Source organism: Triturus cristatus, chromosome 4_2 (genome assembly GCF_964204655.1).
Source record: "Triturus cristatus chromosome 4_2, aTriCri1.1, whole genome shotgun sequence".
Taxonomy (NCBI): Eukaryota; Metazoa; Chordata; class Amphibia; order Caudata; family Salamandridae; genus Triturus; species Triturus cristatus.
Window position 1 is genome coordinate 226986817 of NC_140586.1, and position 22170 is coordinate 227008986.

The 22170-nt window shown below is 45.2% G+C and overlaps 1 protein-coding gene across 2 annotated transcripts in view; it reads left to right on the top strand.

Moving 5' to 3' along the window:
• CSNK1E (casein kinase 1 epsilon) overlaps positions 1 to 17366 on the top strand; it is a 182877-nt gene extending 165511 nt beyond the window's left edge. For both annotated transcript variants that reach the window (XM_085601309.1, XM_085601310.1), the window contains exon 11: positions 15261 to 17366. The gene's annotated coding sequence lies outside the window, so the exon portion shown is untranslated. The remainder of the gene's footprint in view (positions 1 to 15260) is intronic.
• Positions 17367 to 22170: the final 4804 nt, after the last annotated feature.

Genomic DNA, 22170 nt, shown 5'->3' on the forward strand with positions numbered 1-22170 from the left:
GTTTGCTGGAGTACCGATCAAAGACATTTGCAGGGCAGCTGCATGGAGCAGTGCCCATACCTTCACGACACATTACTGCTTGGGATCTCCCACGCGAAGCGATGCTGCAGTGGGACAGGCTGTTCTACGAAATCTTTCAGTGAGCGGTGAGCTTTCCTTTCTAACTCTCCTTCCTGTTATTGGTTCGCACATTTTGTATCCGATGATGTTTACTGACGTTTGGTAATTTTTAGTTCTCATGCTTATATACATGCAAAGTGATACAATGTATTTTTACACAAAATGTGCTTCCTTTTTTCCTAACTGCTAGATATTCTGATACAAGCTATGGGAATCTATGAAAGTTCCAATACTGGAGTAAGAAAACAAGTTACTTACCTGTAACTTTGGTTCTCCAGTATTGGTAACTTTCATAGATTCCCATGCGCCCACCCTCCTCCCCTGGGAAAGCTCAGCCTTCAGCCTATTCTGTTATATTGTTCCACAACGGCACGAAAATCTGAGGCTCTTGATGTTCTCTCAGGAGGGTTCTATGGGGTGAGGCTAATCTGATTGGTTGTTGTATTATTTTGGTCTCTTTTACAAATAGAGGTGGCTATGCTACAAAATTAGATGAGGCCTCAGCCTTTCTTTCTCTTTTGTACCTTCTGCTATGGTATTTTTTATTTACAGAGGCTCCCATTCCGACGACGGGGAATGATACAAGCTATGGGAATCTATGAAAGTTACCAATACTGGAGAACTAAAGTTCCAGGAAAGTAACTTGTTTTCTTGTTCTGGATTCACATGCGACCCTTCACTTCTCCCTAAAATGAAATGATTACAAGGAGGATTACATGTTGTGATACCTGAAATCCTTAAGAATTCACCATGGACAGAGGTCACCAAGGAGGAAGAAGTATCTAAAGATTGTGACCACGCAGAGGCTTCTGGGGCTCATTTGTTGAGGTCACAGGAAGATGGGAATAGCATCAAATGACCACCGACGATGCCCAGTGGTTAAAAATAACAAGCATTTGCCATGCAATAGGTCTCACATTATTAAAATTTGAGCTATTGGCATTGCTAATAATAATGCAACACCAATAGCTCAAACTTTAATAATGTGAGACCTACTGCATTGCAAATGCTTGTTACTTTAGAGCATGTGCTGTTATGGCCAGAACTGCCGACTTTGGAACTAGAGTCCGAGTCCTGGCGTCTCCTCCACATCCTGTGATTTTGGGCAAATCACTTACTCCCCTGTGCCTAAAAAAGTATCTAGCCTTGTGTAATGTAACTCCTGCTCGTGTGAAGCGCTCCAGTGCCCTTGAGTCGAGTTCGTACTATGTAAAATTGCAAAAAGAAAAAAAACAGCAGTAGGCAGAGGTACTGTGGTAGTAGTGTTAGGTGTATACTGCACTTGGGGTTCACTGCACTGCACACAAACACACATAGGCCTGATGAGCCCATTCCTGTTCTGCACCAGGGCTTGTGCCACTACTCCCCTGTCTCACTTCGTAGGGGACTGTGGGATATGGGTAACAGGATCTACAATATCATTAAATAAAACGTGCCCATATACATTCAGTAGTTCACCTGCCTCATTGCAAACATGTTTGCTGACTTAGCTGCAGAGACCTTCAGGAGAGACAGCAACAGTTAAACAGAGGAGGGCACCCTTTGTGTGCCCCTGAAAGGCAGAAAAGTGAACAAAAGTAAAGGTCAGATTGTTTATGTAGTACATCATATCAGTCAGTAAACAGCATGTTTCTAAACAGTTCAAACTAGAGCACAAAAGTGAACTTAAGCAAATGTGGATGTGATCATAAACGCCTATTCTAACTATTTGGGGAGTAACGTATATTTAGGTTCGTTATGCACCACCCCTCTCGTGTCCAGGCAACACGAGTCTTTTCTTCTAATTATATTTCGAAAGGTTAAACCGGCCAAAGTTTAACAAAGAGAATTGGTACCAAACTGATAATTACAGGTGCAATAAACTTCACACCACTTCCACTGCTGCCCCTGTGCAGGAGTTTTTGTATAGGGGTTGCAATTTAATAAGTCAGTTGTAATAAGGTCCTTGTTGAACATCACATCACATACCTTCATTTAGAGCACGTCATGCTATTTGCCGCAATACCACAATTCTGGGGACTGCATTAACGGGATTATGAACCGTGATTTTACTGCAAAGATGTAAATGGGGGAATAACGCGTAGAAAAGGTGTTTTGTTGTGTTTTTCTACCTTTGCAGTTGCGGGATAGTCCTGACAGGATTACTGCATTTCATGACGCAGCAACACTGCTTTCTAAACCAATATCTATTTTCTCATATTAACACAAATTTATACCGCAAAGAAACTGAGTGCCTCACTGTGCAAATTTATGCTGAGCAGTTAAGGAAGGCGATTTTTAGACGGTAACGTAAGAGCAGCTGGTCTGCAGTCCACCCTTTAGACAATTCGTTTTGTAGTCATTTATGCTGTGGCCCTTTGGTACCACCCCCGTTTTCAGTTAATATGCAACACTGCAGCGCCCTCAAGTGGCAAGAAGGGGCAGGTGCAGCAGTCATAGCGATTAAAGAAGGGATGGGTGAAAGGAAGCAGTAACAATAGAAATTTCGCGTCACAGGAAAGGCATAAAAAAAAGTATTAAAACATATGTAGTGTGCAGTGAAAAGTGTCAAGCAAACAGGTACAAAATAATGTCTACAATCTTGATTTCTTTCCTAAATGCTATTGGTGCACAGCGCTCCTGTCTCTCACACGTCACCCACTACACGGATGTGCTGTATTACACATACACTAATAGCTGAGCTGAGTTGATGCTTTCGTCGCGTTTCACAAGGTAGCCGTGAGATGGAAGCTTTGAATAGCCATGTCAGCCTTAGTGGTGCGCGCGCACCACAGAGGAGCGGGGGCAAGGGAGCCTGTTGTCTGTGCAGCGCTGCTGCGCCTGCTAGACACGGACGGGAATGGGCAGAGCAAAGGCGGGACATGCGCCCGACTTTGCACAAAAAGCACGCTACAGCCAATGCCAGATTGCGAAAGCAAAACCACACCCATGAGCGTGTGGTTAGCTTTCTGAAGCCCATACAAGAGGTCCCGCGCTGCGCGAGCAGCGTTGCGCTCTGCAACGCTAGGCGCGAGACCTAAAAATGAGAAGGAAAAAAATAATTCCCAGCTATGCCACTAGATGGCAGAATAATGCTCAGCATGTGAATTCAGAAAATACTTCAGGCTGCAAAACTACCCCCTTTGGTAAGTAACCATTTTGTTTCCTCTTGTTGCAAGAAAAAGTAAACGTTCACACAGTGGTGTCCAAATGAAGGTCCAGGAGACTTCAGTTCATGCTATAGCTTCAGGATAACTACTGACTGTATATATGAGTGCCATTTAGATTCAATGTATGTAAATGGCATAGAATAGGCCATCTTCCACCTACATAGTACACTGATGCTTTAAACAGCTGACATCACCACACTGGTACTCTCTAGAGCAGTTTAAGCCACCTGCAGGTTCAGCTTTTAACACTGGAATGTTTGTAGTCCCAAATTCATGACAAGGTGTTTAATTCCTGTTGGATGCTCTACACTTCATTCAGGCAGATCAGGGTGTCAGGCAATGATTAGACAACGTAACAAAGAAATCATCAGTTTGCTACAACTGCAGCCATGTACCTTCAAATCAACCATTTCAGAACTACCAAACCACAAATAAAAGGCTATCTGACACAGGAATCTTTGTTCTTTTTGTCTTCACTCGTCTGGCCCAGTCATGTGCACTTTGAATGACTGAGCAATGAGAGCATCTGCAAAGTCTGTCTCCAACCTTTTGTATAAGGAAGACATTCCAATATATACATTACAGCTTCCTTACATTAAGCTTTTTTCACAGGTGCCAGACTGGACCCAGAAAATGTTTACTATACAAAGTTGCAGCCTCCATGTGGTACTGTATGATATCGTCCGAAGTCTCTCAGGACTTATATTAAATACCCCCATGCATATTTAATGTAAATTCCATTTTAGCAGTAGTGGGGTTTCCAAAGCCACAAAGTGTCTTGGTTTGCACTTTTGATATTTTTTTAACAGTTTTTAGAGAGGGTAGGATTAGATCTCCACCAAAGGCTTCAGGCTTTGCCTTGTGTGTCATGTTGGGAAGGTGTGTCTATTTTGTATCCACACAGTGTTTTCTGATGTTTTGAACATGAACCACCAAATAGTATTTTTGCAGCGATGAATCCTAAGGCCATTCTCAAAAGGGAGTCCATGCTATACATAGCATCAGAAACGAACAGGTTAAGGACCAGATTCATAACGCTTTCACCTGATTCTGCTGCCTTTCCCTCTCAAGTTGAATTCATGCTCTCAATTTTTATCTTTTCAGGAGGCTGTTAAAACATTTTGCTAATCCACCTTATGAGAGGCCTACTTCATTTGCCAAAGTGAAACCAGTAGCAAAGTTGTTTTTTGCTATTCCATTAGGGGCTTCAGTCTCGACGTCAGTTGCCTGAGAAGTGCAACGGTCCGTACTGTGTTTAGTTTGTTTCAAAGGCTTTGGTCTAATTTTTACTGGCGCTGAGAATGACTATGAAGGCACTTACTTGGATATATTCTGTCTGCATCTCTGTATGAATCAGTAGTACATAATATTCATAGGTCTGTGAAGCCAAAGTCAGAGCAATATTTGAGGAAAAGGAAATTTTCTTGAATGCAAAAGGTGACTAATGGAGAGACTTGTTAGATTTTTAGACATATTTGGGCAGGATTCTAATTCTATTCAGTTTTTTAAATGATATTCAAACAGTTGAGGACAGTTTGGTGGACAGTTTATTACATATTGTGAATTCAGGTACATCCTTGTTGACTGATTTATACAGTGTCCGTGGCATGGGCACCGTACCAGAGCCACGTTTTGTGTCTCTTGACAGATGAAGTGTGGAGCCGATGTAGGTCCCACTCCTGCGCGCTAACATCAGTTCCTTTCTTTCAGCTCTTTTCAATGTGAATCTGGGGAGCTCTCTTGTGTTTCTCTGAAACTTCACCTAAAAGAAAAATCTTCAGCATGCAATGTATGTTACCGCCAAAAATGATAGGATTTAAACCCCAAAGGGACTGTCGCAAACATATCTGTGACGGATCCCCATCAGGTGTGCCTGGGGTCAGGCCACGACTCAAAGGCCTGCAGCCATTGTGGGTTGACAGACCAGAAGGCCATCAGGAAACGAGTGGAAAAACTTTTCTCCAGTATTGGGGTGTCTTTCATAGATTCACATGCTTGAATATTCCCCGTCGTCTAAGTGGGAGTCCCACGGTACATAACATAGCAATGTAGCAATAACACAACCATAGATAGGTAAGAAAAAACCATAGAGTAGCATTGAATCATAGAGCTTTCAGATAGAAATAACTGGTCACTTTTATAACATATTACAGTCATTGTGAATAGCCCAAACTCCAGCCAATCAGGCGTTAGCACCCTCCAGAATGTTCTCCTCAGAGGCTCAGGCCCTCAGATTTTCTACCGCACTTCGTGTGAAGGGAGTCTCCCTGAGCTCTGCTCAGTTTTTTCTCTCATTTTTCTTCTCAAAGAATTTTTTTTTGTCATGTCTGCGTCCCTTTTCAGACCTTGTGGGACATGTGGAAAACGGCGACTTCATTCTGAGGACCCTCATAAGAAGTGGATTTATTGCCTCAACCCTGAACACCAGGTAAAGGATTGTAAAATCTGCAGGACTTTTTCTCAAAAGACCCTTAAGGACACGGAGGGGCGTCTCCTTCTGTGGCTACAGAAGTTGAAGACCATGGATAACCCCCTATCAGATGTGGAGAGTGTTTCCTCAGTCCGGACTACTTCATCTTTGAAGAGAGCCAGTGAGTCGGAGAAGGTTTCTCCTAAGGTGGCGAAGAAACTTCATGTTGTCAAGTCCACTGACCGGCCTTCAACTTCAAAAGGGGCGTCTTGTGCCCCTCAGAATCTATCTACACCCTCTACGCCCCCGAGATCTGACTCTCAGTCGTCCAAGACACTATCTGAGCAGTTTTTGCCTAAAAAGCTGGTTATCTCGTTGACGAGCTCGCCGTCGCTTCCTCCGTCGACGAGGACTGCTGTTGTCGCTTCTACGACGATGACTTCAACTTCTTCGTCTATGATGCCGGCTATGATTCTGTCGTCGGCGACATCGCCGTCGACGTTGGTGTCAGTGAAGATGAGGCCTCTGTCGTCTACGGTGCCTTTGACTTCGTCGACGGCATCTAACAAGCAGAAGAAGCATTCGTCGACACGCACTTCCTCGTTGACGAAAGAGTCAGCTTCATCGAAGATGGCGGCGACTGCTTCGTCGTGGCTCAACGGCAACGGCGGCTTCGTCGACGGTGGCTCAACAGCAACGGCAACTTCTCATCGACGGTGACCGCATCGACAGCTGCATCCATGGATCTGGTTCCTTTTGAAGTCTTTAGCTTCTCTGCTTCAACGGCGACGGTTTTCTTTGGATACCTTGACGCCAATCCAAACTGCTTCTCATCCTCCAGCAGAACTGTTCTCTTCTGACGCTGGTGACGATGAATCGGAGGAGGATGACACATTTAGGGCTGCTCGCAGTCCCTCTGAGCTTCGAATTAAATGTCAGGATTTTGATGACGCCAGGAGTATGAGGACTTTTCAGACCGTGCCAACCAGGCTGCACCGGATATTCCTATGGCGCAGATGCCTATGTCCCTTATTTCTAACCTTCAATTCATGCTGGATGACTATTACAGACGTTTTCCAAACTCAGTCCAGACTTCTCCAGCACCACAAGAGCCTCTTCCACCTCCGCTTCCTTTCAGAACCGCTTTCTACGCCCTCTACTTCGGCGTCCAGATTACCACACCAAGACGCTCCTCATGCCATTGAGGAGGAGGATGATGATGGTGTTGATGACAGTGAGGAGGGTGAGCTGGATGATAGATCCTTGTTCGCGGAATGGGACAATTATCAGATTCAAACGCCGTCCCCCACCGCTCCAGCTCCTCTTGATTCTCCACCGGTGGACATAGGTGGATTTCATGTCCTCATGGAAAGGGCGGCAAAGAGATTTCACCTCCCTATGGTCACTAGAGAGGAGGATTGTTTCTTGTATGACTTTAAAGATCAGCCACAGAAACAAGTGCGTGCTATTCCCATCATCTATTTTTTTGGCAAGTGGGTCTCAAGCTCATGCAACACCCTAATTCCATTCCTGCTGTCCTGCCACGACTAGATAAAAAATACAAGGCCCCGGAAAATTTGCCTGCTTGTCTTATTGCACAGCCGAAACCTAATTCCATTATCAGGCAGCACAACGTCATGCCAGGAATCCATAGTCTCCAGTATCGGCTCCTCCGGATCGCGAGGGGAGACGCCTTGGCGCCATTGGTAAGTAATTCTCCACTATTGCGGCAACTACGGTCCGAGCTGACAATTCTCTAGCTATCCTCGGCCGTTCTGACCGACAAATGTGGTCGGACATTGCTTCCTTTGTAGATTTACTACCAGAACCTTCTAAAGCAGAAGCGCTGAAGATTCTTCAAGAAGGGGAAAGGATTTCCTCGGTGATTGATTGTGCTGGTGACGTGTCTTCTACTGGTTTCCGACAATTGGCGGGTGCTGCTGTCCTCAGGCGACAGGGCTGGTTAAAAGCCACTTCTTTCGTCAAGAGGTGCAGACGAAAATATTGGACATGCCTTATGATGGTGAATCACTTCGATGATGCCCTTCAGACGATCAAGAAAGACAACCGCCAGCCGAATCTTACAGACAGTATAGAGGTAAATCCTCTAATAGAGGAAGGGATTCCTCCAAAAAAACAATGACTTTTTCCATCTGCCATCCTTGATGCCTCCCACCCTCGCAAAGGGTGGAGGTCGAATCTCCCGCTTCTACACCAAATGGTCACTGATTACTACCGATCAATGAGTTCTAGATATTGTGCGCAGGGAGCACGTTCTAGAGTTTGTAAAGATCCCTCCCAATTCTCCGCCCAGAGGTCCTCCTCCTGCCCATCTGAAGGAACTTTTAGGTCAACAAAAAATCTTATTGAGAAAAGGCGCGATCGAAGTGGTTCCGAACTTACAAAGGGGCAGAGGATTCTATTCGAGGTTCTTCCTTATACAAAAAAAGTTGGGAGAATGGGGCCCTATTCTGGACCTACGCGCCCTAAACAAATACATCAAGAAGCAAACATTCTACATGTTGTCTCTTCAGGAGGTCCTTCCTTTGCTGTCTCAAGGAGAGTACATGACCACACTGGACCTTCAAGATGCTTATTTCATGTTCCTATTCTGCCCAGACACAGAAAATTCCTCAGATTCAGAGTGGCCGGGAGAGATTTCCAATTCAAAGTCCTTCCATTCGGCCTTCGTTCTGCACCCCGAGTGTTTACCAAAGTCCTCGCACCGGTGGCAGCTTATCTTCGGCTACAAGGAATACAAATTTTTCCTTATCTTGACGACTGCCTTCTAAAGGCATGGTCGTTCGAACTGGCATCGAGGCACACTCTACTTTGCAGGTCCCTCTTCCAGTGTCTAGGCCTTACGTTCAACATGGACAAGTCTCAATTTGTCCCCGCTCAACACAGGATGTTTTTGGGAGCCATCCTGGACACCAAACTGGCAAAGGCCTTTGTGTCACACGAAAGGCTTCCACGACTTTGCAACCTAGCGGTCTCCCTCCGGTTAAAAAAAGTCAGTTTTTGTTCGGCAGTTGAAGTCTTTCCTAGGGATGTTGTCCTCTTGCATTCCCCTAGTCCCCCGCTGCTGCCCTGAAAATGAGACCCATCCAGGAGGAACTTGACAAGCAATGGGCTCAAGTCTCAGGATTTTTCCGGCGCTAAAGGCTTTTCACGCCATCATCCAGGGAGCTTCGGTGTTGATCCGGACGGACAAAACAACATGCATGCACTATATAAACAAACAGGGGGGCACACGGTTCATCTTGCTATCTCTTCAAGCTCAACAAATCTGGGATTGGGCAATCCAGCATCAAATCACTCTGACGGCAGTGCGTGTTCCGGGAGCGTCCAACATTCTAGCGGACTCTCTAAGCAGGTCAACCTCGTCCAATCACGAGTGGGAGTTGCATCAACCCACACTGGATCGGATCTTTCGGTTATGGGGCCCCCCAAATCTGGATCTGTTCGCAGCCCATCTGAACCGCAAATGCCCATTTTACGCAAGTTGGCTTCCCCAACCGGAGTCGTGCGGGAATGCCTTTTTGATGAACTGGTCAAAAATATATGCCTACGCTTTTCCGCCGATTCCTCTGGTCCCCAGGGTTCTTCGGAAAATGAAGAAAGAACCTTGCCGCATTCTTATGATAGCTCCCAGGTGGCCTCGACAAGTCTGGTTTACGGAACTCCTGCTCCTAACGCAGTGCGACCCGATTCTGCTACGCCCACTTCTGTCCCTGATCCATGGTCAGAAGGTCCGGGTTTGTCATCCCGACCCAGCCTCTCTTCGCTTAGCGGCATGGAACCTGAGCACTATGAGTTTGCCAATTTAAACATTCCTTCTGACTGCAGGGAAGTTCTTGCTGAGGCTAGAGCAGCCTCCACTGTGAAAACATACAAACTCAAATGGAAACGTTTCTGTCTATGGTGCGACGCTGCTCGGGTACATCCTGTTCATTCCACACCAGAACAAGTTTTGCCTTTCTTTTTACATCTAGCAAAATCTGGCCTCTCGCATTCTACTATAAAAGTTTTTCTGGCAGCAATCTCAAAATTTCGACAGGATGGTTCCACCTCTCTTTACTCTTCCAGAGTAATTCAGCAGTTCTTCAAGGGTCTTTTTAGGATGTTTCATCCAATTTGTCGACCGCCTCCTCCTTGGCATTTAAACATTGTATTGGCACAACTCATGAAGCCACCGTTTGAGCCCATCCATAAAGTCGATCTAAAATTAATTACATGGAAGACTTCGCAGCTGTTGACTCTCACTTCTTCACGTCGAGTCAGTGACATACAGGCGTTTACTACTAAACCGCCTTTTCTTCAATTCACCAAGGACTGTCTTGCTCCGCACAAATCCGGCCTTTATCCCCAAAGTGCCATCGGATTTCCATCTTAATGAGCCAGTCATTTTAAAAACGTTTTTCCCTAATCCTCAAACGTCAGCAGAGAGGACTCTCCATTCTTTAGATATCAAGAGATGTCTGAAATTTTATCTTCAAAGGACAGCTAGTATCCGTAAGTCTGATCAGCTTTTTGTGGCCTAAGGACGGACGCGAAGGGGGCATCCAGTCACCAAAAAGACTATTGCATGCGGATATCTACTACAATTGCCTTTTGCCATCAGCAAGCTGGGAAGCCACTTACTGCAAATGTTTGAGCGCATTCTACCAGACAAGTTTCCTCTTCCTCTGCGCTATTTGCTGGTGTGCCTCTTCAACACATCTGCAGGGCTGCAACATGGTCCAGCAGGCACACCTTTACCAACCATTACTGTCTGGAAGCTACTGACAGCGCTGATTCAGCCTACGTAATCTGTTTAAGTAAGGTGAGCCTCTGTTACTTCACTCCTCCTGTATACAAGGTACCATTTTGTTTTTATGCTTCAGTATCTCTTTGTACTGTGTATTATGATGATTTTATATGTACCTTGCATTATCTTGGCATCACAGCTCACTATTCTTATTCAAGCATGTGAATCTATTAAAGACACCCCAATACTGGAGAAGAACAAAAGTTACTTACCTGTAAACTGTGGTTCTCCAGTATTGGTGTCTTTCATAGATTCACATGCCACCCACCCTCCTCCCCTCAGAGGCTCTCCTCTTCTCCTTAACTCTGTTACTCTTGTGCTACGAAAATCTGACGGCCTGAGCCTTTGAGGAGAACATTCTGGAGGGTGCTAACGCGTGATTGGCTGGAGTTTGGACTATTCACAATGACTGTAATATGTTAGAAAAAACTTGTCACTTTTATATCTGAAAGCTCTGTGAGTCAATGCTACTCAATGGTTTTTTCTTACCTATCTATGGTTGTGTTATTGCTACATTGCTATGTTATGTACCGTGGGACTCCCACTTCGACGGGGAATATTCAAGCATGTGAATCTATGAAAGACACCAATATTGGAGAACCACAGTTTACAGGTAAGGAACTTTTGTTCTACCTCACCAAGCATAAGAAGACTTCTTGCAGGGGCTGTTCCAAGTCAACCTCTGCGTCCAAGATTCGATTGTGCTCCCTTTCCCAGGGTCGACGGAGCTGCTCCAGAGGCCGGTCTTAGGAAACGCTCCCAAGTCTCCTACTAAGTGAAAGAAATCTTAAAGTCGAAGCTGTTATTCTGCTCCCTTGCACCACTCGCTTTTGCCTGAACAGGCACAGAAGTGGCGCTACACTTTTCGATCTCTCTCCTGAAGTTGGCCAATTTCAGAGCTGATCCTGCAGCTGGGTCCAGCACAACCGGAGTTTCTTGGCCCTTCAGCAACGCTGCATTAGCTCGAAGAGTTTTGCATAGTCATGCTCTAAGTATTTGGATCCCTGCCATCTCCCTCTGGCGCACCTCTGGGCCCCAAAGAGCCGAGCGGCCTTCCACCTGGGATACCATCAATGCCCCCCACCCACTGTTGCCATTGGCTCTAGTGCCAACCCCCCTTTTGGCACCACAATCTATGCTGGACCCAGGCATGCCGATTCTGATGCCACCATCACCGATGCCAGAGGAGGCGGCCTTCATAGTTCTCTCCGCCACAGTCAACACCCGTCTTATCTCGACGAACATCACACCTGAATCTACCTGAGGCACCGCCGTGCTTTGACCTTAACGGTCCATGAACAAATTGCTATGCGCCATCACCCTGCTTCAGGTGACCCGGCTTTTCCTCTGCAGCACCCGTTGCCACAAAGCCTAGTGGTGTAAGCTTCTGCCAGCTGCTCACATTTCCTACCACCCCCCTGATACGGAATCTAAGTTTGTGGAAACATTCACCAAATGTGTCTTCTTCTACCAGCTTGGCACTCCACTCTGTTAACGCAAACTGTTTTTAGGGTGCTACACTCATACCTTTTGGGATTAGGTAGCACAAGCCCTCCTCAGTGTGCCGAAGACCTTCCCTTGTACTCTCAGGTGATTCAAGATGGTCATGATGCAGCTAAGTTCATTAATCATAGTGGCTTGTGCCCCACAGATTCCATCGGGCAGGCCTGTGTTGCCATTCGCCAACCATGCGTGGCTGTGATCTCGGGGTTCCCCTGCAATGTCCAGTCCTCCTTGAAGGACATGGCCTTTGATAAGACTTGTCTGTTTGGCAACAAAGCTGATTCCCCTTCTTCAGAGTTTTAAGGAGAGCAGGGCTAAGGCTTGTCCTCTGGGTCTTTCCGCCCCTCCTTGCATACTGCAACAGTTCTATCGTTCCTTTCAAGTCTTTGACAGTGATGTCCCTTCCCCCCCCGCCTCAACAGCCAAAAAACTTTAGTGTGCCCTTTCAGGGGCTCAGCCACCTGATAGGAGGCAGCCGATTCTTATCAAGATAGCAGGCGATCATGTTGGACAGGTGTGTCCAAGATGGTTTGAAAGGGATATGCCTTACCCGTCTACACCGCACATTCCACCTCATCCCCCCCCCCCCCCCATAGCAAATTACAGAGGGCAATCTCTATTTTGTGTTAGGAAGTGCAAGCTCTTTCAACCAAAGAGACTCGAGAGATGGTGCCTGCACCAGAAGTAAGGCATAGTTGTTATTCCCCACTACTTCCTTGTGTTCAAGAAAGACCGATCTTCCAGAAGGAGAAATTCAAAATGCTCACCCTGGCTCAGGTCTGGTCTGCTGTCAACCCTGGAGACTGGATGGTGGCGTTGGACCTGCAGGAGGCCTATTCCCATATACCTGTCTTGCCAGCCCAAGGGCACTACCTGCGGTTTGTGGTGAGATAGGGACATTTTCAGTTCACTGTGCTCCCCTTTGGTGTCACCATTGCCCCTCCGGTGTTCACAAAAGTAATAACAGTGGTGTTAGCACACATCCGGAGGTCGGAGTTGCCAGTCTTCCCCTACCTCTGACTGGCTGTTGAGGGCGGACTTGCTTAGGCAGTCATCAACCACCTCCAGACTACTGCGAACCTCCTGTCATCTTTGGGGCTCACTATCAATTTGCCGAAGTCACACCTGACTCCTCCTCAGACACTTCCCTTCATTAGAGCCAATCTAGACATGGTTCAGTTTCATGCGTCTCCCCTGGAAAAAAAGTGTCTAGGACATTCAGGCTATGATACTGATCTTTCAGCCTTGTCCTGGATTTCCATGAGGCTGCTGGGACTGATGGCCTCCTGCTGGTTGAGCGCTCCAGTTGGCATATGCAGGATCTGCAATAGGAGTTGAAGTTCTAGTGGGCCCAATGCCAAGGGGACTTCTCTAATCACATTCAGATTTTGGAGACTGCACCTCCTCCATGTGGTACTGCAACAAACAGGGCAGAGTGGAGGCTTCAAGATTGAGCGGTGACCGCTGCACACCTTGGACCTTCCTCCAGAGGTGGTTGATGTCCTAGTGTCAGCCATGCGCTCCTTGGCCAAAAGTGTTTATGCCTGTCGTACTATTGCCCGGATGGCCAGTTTGGCCGAGAAGAGCATTTTGCCCGCTCCATCCTGCAGGACTCTGTTCTAAGTCCATTCACGGACCCCCCACCAAATAGGTATTGCTTTGGTGCCTATTGAAAAAGTGAGGAATCTGCGACTAGAATTCTCTATCAGAAGAACAAGTTACTTACCGTTTGGTAACCCTTTTTCTGGCAGATTCCTCACTGACCCTCTCCTCCTCCCCATTCTTTGTAATATCCATTAATAAGATCCACGTTCTAGGTATTGGCACACTGGTCACACTAATTTACTTTTGGCTCTGTATCTATGGGCGCAGATCGGCTCCAAAGCAAATGACGGTGCATGGAATTTGTGCCTTTATGGGCTCGGCATGTCCTTTCTGGAGCGGAACAGCGTAAGTGCGGTCCCGCAAGCTGACACCTTCTTGCGCGCTGAGGTACTGCTGAAATATTTCCGAGACTAGCATGGGGATTAATCAAAAGGTGGATATCGATAACTAGATAGTCTCTACCAGAAAGAGCATTACTGAAGGTGAGTAACTTTTTCAACTCTGACATAGGCGCAGGTTAAATCATGTAACACACATCTTAATACATGGGATATACTGAAATATCCCAATGGTATTTCCTGGCAGAGCAATGTTTATGATCATTTCAAGGACCTCATTACATTGATAATTCTTTGGAGGCAGTCCTTGAATTGTTTGGGACATCAGTGTAGTACTGAACACATTGCTTAATAAACTTGTTGAACCCATCAGTTCTTGGGACCTGATAAATTTCTTCCTAGTACTATATTTTTGCTGGGTGACAATCTCCTTTGTTTGGAGCATGAACGAGCTACTTACTTACTACTGTGGAGCCTCTTTGAAGGTGTGAAACACCTAGGGTTTTTAAGGCCCCATCTAGCATTTGCAATTATTTGTAATTGAGTTTCAATTGAGTCAAGAAATATCCACTTTGGCAAAATTTACTTTTCATAATTTTGATGTTTTAAAGAGTTCTCTATTTTCTTCCCTACTTTGGTCTAAAGAATTTCTCGAGTCTAAAGTTTACGCTTGTGGATTGTTCTTACTTGTTGGGTAGCTTCCTTTATTGTGAAAAGCAACTCCTTTCAAGGCATCTAAAAGTTGTGTTCATCACTTTTCAGAGATGCCCCAGTTGTTGGCAACACATTATCTGAGCTGCTCCCCTTTCTTTCTGTACATACTGCTGAGGATGTTCCCTCCAGTGCTGAGAAACTGTTCTGTCAAACCAGGCAAACAAAATGTATTCGATTGAATCGCAGTATTTTCCACCATCTGCTGCATTTCATACTTTGCATTCTTCACACAAAGTGACTGGGAAGTAAGAATAAGGTGCTCACTGTACTAACTCCCATATGCAAAGTCCCTTCAGTTGTAAAACCCTGTCACCTATTCCTCTATTTCATTCAGGCCATAAACTAGTTCAGTTCCTAGTCCCAGCGGGCCTACTGGAAAGAATGTTCAGTGATTGGATGGTGAAATGGTGTAGCCTGGCAGTGGTATGGGCCATGCTGGGGCAACAAAGGATCACCTCTAAGCTCACATTAAGTGCTCCAGCAGTCACCTCTCACGGTACTTCCTATGTGTATGACTGAAGTGTCCAATTAGTAAGAATACAGGATGTTTGGTCTAACTTGTGCAAAGGCATGTTCCCTCCAGTTCTGATTCTTGTTTTTTTTCTTTACAGTGTCTCATTGTAATTCTTTTTCTTTTATGGAAAAAAATGAAACAAGTTTTTTTGCCAACGGGGAGAAGTCGGTGTTCCCACCCTTCCCCGCGGTGTCTCTCCAACCCCATTGTGTAGATTTTTTTTTTCCCACCGTGTCCAAAAGCCGGAAGTCAAAAAGAAAAAAACACAAAAGATACAAGGTCAAAGGCCAAACTTTCTCTACGTATTTGTATAGAACTAGATCAATGGGGGTATGGAGAGCACCCTCAATGCACGCCTCAAGGAGGAGGGAGAGAATTGCCAGATGATATCATACAGTAGTGCCGAAAACCAGCGAGGATTGTGCACTAGCTGAAGGACAACGATGCTGCTCTACCCTCGAAAGGGTCGATGGACTGCTTTATTTTTTATTTTTCCTTTGTTTTTAATTTATTTCCTTTGTTTTTTGTTTAACATGTTTTTATCTGTGAATAGATGACCCCCAGCTCCTGAAGGGGAAACTGAGGGGAGAAGTGAGACAGGGAAATGTGAGGTGGTGGCCAATACCCCGCGTCTGAACAAATGGGGCATCGTCAAGAGGAAGCCCAAGAGATAACCATGGAATATGAAATGTGGACTGTAACAGTATCTTTAAGACTGTAGAGCGAATTAAATTCCACCATCCCCTCTTTGTCATCCCAGAAGTGGTGTAGAGGTTGTGGAGGGTAGCAAACTTGAAATTCCACCATTTTGTTTTAGCTTCTATTTTAGGAGGATCAGAATGGTAAAATTTAGTTTGTTGTTCGGGTGGGGTGGCAAAGTTGGAGGTAATATTTAGGATTAACAGTGCACTTTCTTTTAACCCCTGACTTCATTTTTTTAATGTCACTTCTTGAGTGAAATAGTTTAAGAAGGGTTAGTTGAGTGGAGTGTCCGTTTGGTCACGTTACGCATTAGGCTGATGCGTGAGGACAAGGACTGAGCAAGTGTGACGAAAAGAGCTGTGGAAAAGCAGACTCTTCTTGCCTTTCATTTTTCCAAGTAGGTATTTGAAGCCAGTTGTCTGGCTTGTGCAGCGCAAAGCACTTCCTTGTCTTCATCACTTGATGCCCGGAGTTAGTAGAAGATGCACTCCATAGATGTGAATTACTCAAGCCTGAATCCACTTCCCAATCGTAAATAGTTGCGTTTCACACTATGTGGTTGTACTTCACAATATCCCTTTGCATATGTGGGAATGTCTGGTGCTCATTCTAGTTTTAATTTGGATGTGGCAGGAAATTCCAGGAAGCATTTGCTGTGGTAGAGGCTTGAGTACAAACATTATCATGCCTTGGTGAATCATTCCAGTCCTGTAGGTAGTTATTATAATCACCTGAAAGTGTGCCAGGAATTGTAGACGCATTCTGCCGCAATAGGCCAGATACTTTTGTCCTTTCCAGGTCAGGACAAGGCCAGTGAAAACGCACTACAGCTAGCTGGGCCTTGGCTTTCTGGGCTTATTTTGATGTTGGAAAGCTGTCTGTGTTTTAAAACACAAGTGAATTTGCCACCTATGACCTCGGTAACTGATGGGACTGTTCAAGTATGTGCTATTTTGCTCGTCCTTGCCTACCACCCTCCAAAAGCATCCTCAACAAACCACCACACAGAAAAAGCTCGGAGGAGAGAAAATGAAACATAATTCATCCTCCTCAGTTTGCGTTTAGTTTTAGGGGATGGTGAAATCGGAGTAAGTCCTGGAGTGGAGCAGTTTGAGGAATCCATACTTGAGGGCGGTGGCTGTTAGTGGCCACAGAAAGGCGCCAAAGGAACCCTCTTTTCTCAAAAGATCTTTTTATACAAACCTGTTTCAGTCTTGCGTCACTTACCACACACATCACTCCCTCTATTTACTCCAGGTCTTTGTTTTGTTTTTTTAAAGTAAGGGTGTCTTTTATTACATTCTAATTTAAATAAAACTATAGGGGGGTGGGGGGAGGATAGGTAGAAAAGAATAAAAACTACCCAAAAAAAGTAACTGCTGAAACAATGTTTTCTTTGGAGGGTGGGGAATTTTTGTACTTCTGTGTAAATAGTGACATTTTTGAAGCTTTTTTCTGTGTTTGTTAATTTCAGGTAATAAAGTAGAAATTCATACCGGGACCAAACTTGGCTCTTGCACTTTAATATTGACAGCAGTTTGTGGCTATACGAGACCTAATAGAGATATCTTTGTTTTGCAGCATAAATCCTTTTCCGGATTCACATACTGTGCAATATTCTCCCATCGAGTGGTTTGGTCCGGAATAGTCTTTTTTTTTTTTTTTTTTTCTTGGTTGGGGCATCTTCGACCACCATTTGGTGCTAGGTCAATCCCTTGTGTGACGTTAGCCGGCACCTAGTTTTGCAGCTTGAATAGTTTTCTAGATTCACATACGACCCACCCATCTCCCCTCAGAGGAGGAATGCTAACAGCTGGGACAAAATATCACTGAAACCAAAGAACTAACATCTAAACACAACAGGATTTAAGACCTACCCTAAAGTAAAAGGGGGAAAATAGAATCCAAAGGTGCTACTACGCACAGGATCTTCCGGGGGCGGGGGAAGAGGGGGTGCAGTCTGACGTCACACAAGCAATGGACTTAGCACCAAATGATGGGCGCGACGCCCCACCAAGAAAGACTATTCCGGACCTAACCACTAGATGGCAGATTAATGCACAGCATGTGAATCTAGAAAACTGTTCAAGCTGCAAAACTTCTCCTACTGGTAAGTAACCATTTTGTTTCCTCTGACCCTTTCAGCTACTTGAGATGAGCCTTACCTTGCTAAATATTTTTCAGTTTTTCTTTTTTTTCATATGGGGGTATATGGAGGTTAGGAGTTCCAGACATTTTTGAGCGATTTTAATTTTTTTGTACACCTGTGACTTTTCCTCATTCTGTTGATGATGTTTCAACTATCTTAAATGTTCTTTCTCCATAGACTTCAATTCCATTGTTTTCTGGGTGTGGACTAGGTTTGTAGATAAAGAAACTAAAGCACACGGAGATGCAGTGGTTGAATAGTGGCCATGTTGAAGTGGGAGTCTGGAAGTGAAACGGGGTCTTTTGTTTCTCCAGAATTGAGTCCATGTTGGAAACTTTGCCGCCAGTAATTTTAAAAATCGCAGTAAACTCTAACATGCCTTCATGCCAACAAGGGATTATTTATAGCACATTCACCGCATTGAAAACTGTTCATACATCAGCTAGTGAGGGGAAGTTGGTGAGGACTTCACTCCAGCCAGGGAATAACATTTTTGTAGCCTGAGTTTCGTGAGCTCTAAATAGCCCAGAGAGCAAGGTCAAAGCAAAGGTGGTAAGAGTAGACTCTTTGTGCAGGGTACTTTACAACTTCTGGGTTTTTTTTGTTTTTTTTTACAATGCATGACTTTCAAAATGTCTTACCATCTTTTTCTTAAACTTTTCTAAGGCTACTAGGAGGCAAACCACCCCATCTCCTTGAGAATCTAAATAGGAAAAAATACTCCCCTTAGCTGAGTGTTTTAAGAGACTGCTTAGTCTGTGCTTTTACATTGCGTTTGTAAAGTGTATGCAGCACTGGTTTTGTGGCAAGACAACTAGGTGTAGTGAGTGAAAAGCATTTACATTATTCAAAAAACAAGCACCACATCTACTAAATACTCTCACGCAACCAGACTTGTCCTTCATAACCAAATCTTGGTTGGAGGATGACATGGCTCCATTACTGCATGAAGGTGTTCCTACAGGCTTTCAAACTCTCACACATAATTGCATAGGCAAAAGAGGAGGTGGACTAGCATTAATATTCAAGGAAACAATCTCGCAAAGGCTGGCGGTGTTTTCATACAAGTAATGTAAGGACCACATCACCATATGTTACCCTACACCAACTTTATCCTGTAACTTCCTCCTTTACAGATCATCACCTAGCGTTGGAACATTCCCAGACCTATTTCTAGACAGTTTCAAATCTTCTGACACTACACTGCAACCTATGCATCCTTTGTGACCTAAACACATTATTTGATGAAATGAAATGAAATGAAAATGTGACTTGTAAAGCGCTGCAGCTGCCCTGAGGCGTCCAGGCGCTAAAAACAGAAGAAGCACTCTTGAGGTTACTTTTAGGCATTGAATAGCAGGGTTTTTAGCTGTTTCCGGAACGTAGTCAGGTTAGGGTTGTTCCTCAGCTGCAGAGGGAGGGAGTTCCAGAGTTTGGAAACATTATACGAGAAGGAGCGTCCTCCTGCTCTGGCTCTACGTATTCTGGGGATTTCGGCCAAAAATGCTGTTGAAGAGCGAAGAGATTTGTTGGGCCTGTAGGGAGAAATCAGGGGGCGATTGATGTCTGGGCCCGTTTCCCAGAATGTCTGGTGGGCGATACAGAGTGATTTAAATTTTACTCTGTCCCTGACAGGTAACCAGTGCAGGGTCTTTAAACCGGTTCTTACTGAAGTCCTCCGGGGGATTCCCAGCAGCGCTCTGGCAGCACAATTCTGGGTGCGTTGGAGCTTCTGTAGGGTATAGTCTGGTGCTCCCAAATAAAGGGCGTTATTGAAGTCCAAACGAGATTGGATGAGGCCCTGTATAATTATCTGTTTGGCCTCAGAACAGAGGAGGGGAAGGACTTTCTTAATCACCCTAAGGAGGCCAAAGCAGGTAGCTGAGATTTTAGTGGCCTGTGTGTTAAGGCTCAGAGACTTGTCGAGCCAGACGCCCAAGCTTTTAATGTTGTCTCTGGGGGGTGGGGCCATTCCCATGCTTGATGGCCAGATCAGCTCTATGGAGGCGGGGGAGGCTGGGCCCAGGATCATCAGCTCAGTTTTATCGTCGTTTAGCTTTAGGCATGAGCTCATCATCCACTTCTTTACATCCTCCAAACAGGCCGCTAGGTCTGGAGGCCGCTCTTCTCAGCAAGGGAGACCACCAGCTGGGTGTCGTCCGCATAGGAGATGATCTTAACACCATGCGGACGAACTACCTCAGCCAGTGGCTTCATGTATGCGTTGAAGAGCGTAGGACTTAAAGAGGAGCCCTGGGGAACTCCGCATCCCAGGGGGCGAGTTGATGAGCGGGATGTGCCGTCGAAGATCTGAAAGGTTCTGTCAGATAAAAAAGAGTTGAACCATGTCAGGGCGTCTCCGGTCACTCCTAAGTCGGCAAGGCGGGTTAGCAAGATTTTGTGATGTACCGTGTCAAATGCGGCACTTAGATCGAGGAGGATCACTGCCACTGATCCTCCTCGATCCAGGAGCCGTCTCGCCTCCTCAGTCACTGCCAATAAAGCGGTCTCCGTCCCATGTTTGGTACGAAAACCTGTTTGGGAGGAGTCGAGGAGGTGGTTTTCCTCAAAAAATGTTGTCAGAGTGGTGTTGACATGTTTCTCCAGAATTTTCGACGCCCAGGGGAGTAACGAGATCGGGCGATAATTACTGGGGTTGGCCGGGTCAAGGGAAGGTTTCTTCAATAGAGCCCGTACCATAGCGTGCTTCCATGTTGAAGGGACCGTCCTACTGGTTATAGAGGAGTTCATGAGATCCAGGAGCGTAGGGAAAATAGCAACGCTGGCAAGATTTAGTGAGCCTGGGGGGGCAGGGTCACACGGGGAGCCGGATTTTATTCGTTGTGCCAGTTTCTGTACGGTTTCCAATGTTATCAGGGGGAGAGACTCCAACCACTTGGTCGGATTTACTGTCAAGTGCGGGTTTTGACCAGGGGAATCAGTGGATGGATTAGGGAAGGAGAGATAAATTTTATTAATTTTTTGGAAGAAGAAGAATTTGATAAACCCAATATGACCAGTCCCAGAAATATAATCACTAACCTTGACACACTTAACCTTCATCAGATTGTCCCCGAACCCTCACAACACTGGACACATCCTAGATGCAAGTTTTGCCAATCTAGAACTAGTCACTTTCCAAAGGATTACTACAGTTGTGGTCAGACCACCATCTGGTAGCTTTCCAACACAACACACCACAACTCTCACACCTAAGGCCACTTTACCAACAAGCACATATCTACCTTGGAACAAACTGAATTTTCAGGATCAGGAAACGCAACGTCCAGCAGAGATCTGGACACAGTAAATTCAGTTAAAAGAAATCTTGAGTGGCTCCTTGGAAGCTTTTGATATCCTAATTCCACTAAAAAGAACGAAACATACATAAAGAAAATAAGCACCTTCGATGAATGCAGAACTGAAAAGATAAACGAATTGCAAAGCTGCAATGCACCTGGCTCAAAATAAACACTCAAGACAATCTTTGTCTACACAATCACTACAGAATATACAAGTCCTCTCTCAAAAAAGCTTATATTTACAGAATTCGGAATGTAAAGTGTACAAATGATTAATTTTATGAAATTCTCCCCAAATTGTGTAAACCTAAATGCACTGAATGAAATCATCCCACTCCCCAACAGTTTACTGACAAGCTGGCATATCATTGCACAACCAGAGCAGATGTGTTGGATTCCTATTTAAACTAAAAGAAACCTGCCAGCACCAGCCCTCTTCCGACACCCACCCCCCCTCCTTCAAACAACTACAAGAACCTGAATTTGTGGATCCTGTCAAAACAAGCAGGCTAGCTGGCTGCCCCTCAGAGACTTGCCCACCACAAGTCTTCAGGAACATCTTTTTAACAGCCTCTGCTGCCATCCCAGTCTGAGCAATCTTCATGAATTCGTCGACAACAGGAGTTTTTCCGGAAGACTTAAAGACATGCATAGCCTATTATTAAAGAAAATCAGACTGGACCTTCGAGACCAAAACAACTACAGACCTATTGCAAACTGTTCCTTAGGCAAACTAGTAGAGAAACATGATAAGTCCATACTGTCTGACTTCCAAGCAGGATTCCATCCAAGAAGAGTCACTGAATCTGCCCTAATCGCGATCTTGGATTGCCTTAAAAACCTAGTAGTCCACG